The sequence below is a fragment of the Nymphaea colorata genome, chromosome 4 (assembly GCF_008831285.2).
Source record: "Nymphaea colorata isolate Beijing-Zhang1983 chromosome 4, ASM883128v2, whole genome shotgun sequence".
Classification (NCBI taxonomy): Eukaryota; Viridiplantae; Streptophyta; class Magnoliopsida; order Nymphaeales; family Nymphaeaceae; genus Nymphaea; species Nymphaea colorata.
This window is the reverse complement of record NC_045141.1, coordinates 1115778-1119683: the sequence shown is the minus strand read 5'-3', so window position 1 is coordinate 1119683 and position 3906 is coordinate 1115778. Positions and strand designations below refer to the sequence as shown.

Sequence of the window (3906 nt, the reverse complement as noted above, 5' to 3'; positions counted from 1 at the left end):
GAGTTTCCGACTAACTGTAACATCAAAGATGTTTGCACGTTAATCCGATACATGCAAGATTGAAGCAGTAGATGGACTTTCTAAGTGGGCAAGGGAGGACCTTCAATAAGGCACGATAGCCATTGATGTCTTGAGTTGGCAGGTAGAAAATGTTCATGGAGAAAATAGTCATTTTCCTCACTTTCAGAAAGAACGACGCTCATTTAGTGCACAAGGAGATTTGCCATCAACGAAATTAACTGCTAGTACATTAAAATTAGGCCATACCTTGTAAATAGCCAACAACATTTTCACGTGAGGTTAAAAAAACAAAGGAATCTACGTCAAAACCTCTCACCTTCGTGGATATGATCTTCTAATTCTTGGGCTGCTGAGAAACAACTGGAGATTAGATCTCATAGAATTTTAACTCCCGTCTCAACCCAAAACCGATGAGAACACTAGAGCCTTCTTCTGCCCACAACCATTTTCTTGCACTTCCCCTATGATATGGAATACCTGCCATTCCTAGACGAAGTAGATTTGACCTCTTCTGGATGAGTAGAAACTGGGCTTTTTGATGTATCAGAGATGCTATTTTTACCCTCCTCTTTGCTTGACCAGAGCTTAATAAAGATCTTCTTGGACTTGAGAATCCCTCTCACCTTGCTTCTCACTCTCTCAGCATGTTTTGCATCTGTAATGTCAGTCTTGTCCACTCCAACCCTCACGGATGTCAAGTCCCCTTTAATGGTCCTTAGCTCAGCTGATGTTATAAGTGTTCCATCCCAGTCATCCTCTTTGTTGATTGTGGCTGTCCTCGAAATCCCATGGGATCCACCATTCTCAGGTAGGAAGGTCCTCAGTGTACTAGGCATACCTGTCACCCCAATTCCACCAGCAGCTCCTCCCCTTGCCTGTTCAAAGAACAACACTTGGACCACCACACGTAGGGGAAGTCTATCGTTCTGGACGGCATGGCTACATGCTGCAGCTGACAGTTTCTTACAGTCCATCAGACTGCACAGCCTCTTCTTATCACCCTTGCTTATACCAGAATGCTCCTACAGATACAAATACACTCAAAGAATCAGAGAACGCATCTCAACCACTATGTGCAGTGAGAAGATTTCTTCTTTCTTCAATAATTTGTTATTCACAATTATTCCAAATTCAAACTGTTCTGAAGTTTAAAAATTGTTTTCTTGGATGGCAAATACTGAATACAGAAATGAGAGAGAGTGTGATTTCCGAATATATTTTTAGGGTCTCCATCTTTAAATGTTATTCAAGTTGAAAACTTGAATTTATGCAACATTGCATAACTTCTTGTTCAAACGACTTACTGTAATTGTTTAGCCTCATGTTCAATAAGAAGGAAGGTTTAACAAAGAGTAGCATACCTTAAGATACCTGTCGATTGCTTGATAAAAGCCCATCATGAACAGGGCGTGCAGTATCTGGTAGCATCTCAGCCAGATCAATAAACTTGGCTACAGGAAGATTGGGATCATGGGCAATCTCCAAAAGATATCCATCCATAACATTTGCCACTGCAAGCTGAGAAGCATAAGAAACAGAAGAAACAGAAGCCAACGTCCTACTCTCATCAGGCAGTTGCCCATCAGGCACCACAGGATGGCCAATCCTAGCATTTTGCTCCTGCACTAAAAATTCATGGACAATATTTTGCACAAGGTCAATATCATACAACCCATTTTCACTAACTGATGCTGGCATCAGGAGATCAACTGCAGCAGCCTCATCCAGCTGTACAACTATTCTCTTCACAATCTCTCTCTTTGCTATCTCACAAATATCCAGCAAAATTCCTGCTTTCAACAGCTTTAGCAAGAATGTACAAGATACACTCCCTTTCTTTGAAGGCAACAACCAAATAATAGTTTCAACAAGTGATCGTTTTCTGGCTGCTTCACTTCCATGAACCTTATCCCTGTCAAAGGCAGGAAGTCGCTTTAGTGCATAAGCTTTAAGAGCTTCACCAACCAAGTCGGATGACATATTTCCCTTTGATTTGATAGATACAATCACTTGCTTATAGAAGTCAATCTCAAGCTCACAAAGATCTTCAACCCACCAATCCTTTCGAATGGTTATATGTCTTTGAATTCCATTCCAATGAGGGTCGGTGCCATTTTCAGATGCAAGCTTCTTCCTGTTGTAGCTGTAAGACCAGTCCACCTTTGTTGGCTCAACAGATGCCCTGGATGCGATAGAGTCAATGCAACGAGCAACCACCTTCAGTTCTTCAGACCATGGAAATAATGACCTTGTAGCCTGAAGCACAATGATGGAATCCTTCCAACTCCTACAAATGGTTGAATCCAGGAACACTTCAATTTTGTAAATCAAGTTGCCTTTCTCAACTGCTTCATGCATTTCCAAGTATTCGGCGGCACAGCGTGCAGCAACAACATTGTAAGCATTTAGTGTAACTGTCATCCCGTAACAAAACTTTGCACAAATTTCAAAAGCTGAGGCTCCCCCAGGAATGTCAGGAATGTGAACTTCATCATTATTTTTTTCATTATTGTTGCTCACTAGCATTTGCATCCGTGCACTCTTTGAAAGAAGAGGAAACTGCATCATGCAAGGAAAATAAAAATTTAGCACGATGAATCCTCTGTTTATGGCAGCATGGCAACAACTTCGCATATTTAAAGTTATGTAAACACTACAACACACAGAACAACGAAACCAAGGGTGTTAAGACAACCAATTTGTGTGACACCAATTCCTCATATCCAGAACCATACAAATGAAGAGGAAAATAAAGTAGGAGAAGAAAAAAGCAAAACCTTATGTTGTACTCAAACACTATATCATCCGGAAATGACAGTCAATACCTTGTGTAAATAAAATTTGACATCCCCAACATTAACAATGAAGTCAGCAGCCAACTCTGGTGCAACATATCTGCATTTAAAAATTTCGATTGGTCAAGACTTCCACAAAAATTACAAAATATATAAGTTATAGTAACCAAACTAAACTGAATAATACTCCTGAAAGCTGTGCATGGGAAGGAAACAAGCATTATTAATGTCATATGGACTCACCTGGAAAGGACCAGCACCAATGTTGACATGGCTAGACATGGGTACAGGTACAGGACAGTGGAACACAACAAAATTATAGTGAAAGTTCGTCTTATACTATTATGCTGTAATGGTCTGGAATTAATTCATAAACACATCATTGTTTAAAACTTTAAACGCATATGCTGCACAAATGTAGGATATACTTGTAACCATGTTTTTTGTATCGAAAGGGCATGTATGTCCAACGAAGCCTGGCATGCCAATATAAGAGTTACATATATATATATATATATATATATATATATAACACACCATTCCGACATACCCGAGGATTTAGGTGTTGTCGTGCATTCCATGTTAAGAAATAGGATTTCTTTGTTAGTTGTTACATCTTAGTTCTTAGTTAGGTTTTAGTTTATTTATCCTTTTTTGTTTAATTTTTTTTTTCTTTTTCTGCTGAGCTAGCCATTGGCCAGTTCCAACGGCTCTATTATGAGCTGTTGGAACTAGCCCAACGGCTAGTTCAGCTCCTCCTTCCTTATTCTTTCTTGTATAAATATGTGTAACAGTTTCTTGTAAAGAGTAGCTGTGTTGTTACAGCCATTACATTTTCATTTGAATAAAAGATTATCCTTTTTCACTTGGCCTTAGTGCCCATTTCTGTTATATGTTTGATTTGTGACTGTTACAATCACATTTTCATGGTATCAGAGCCACTGGGCTGCTTCTTGAAGAATTTTCAGAAGTTGTTTTACTGTTTGGAGCTACTGGTTTGTTGGAGGATTTCTGAAATTGGTTATTTCTATGACTGCATCAAATACAAAGCCTTCAGGTGCACAAACTGCTTATTTTCCTCCTCACTTTT

The 3906-nt window shown here is 39.3% G+C and overlaps 1 pseudogene; it reads right to left on the bottom strand.

Moving 5' to 3' along the window:
• Window positions 1-204: 204 nt before the first annotated feature.
• On the bottom strand, window positions 205-2996 carry LOC116253396 (BTB/POZ domain-containing protein NPY2-like; annotated as a pseudogene).
• Between the last annotated feature and the right edge of the window lie 910 nt (window positions 2997-3906).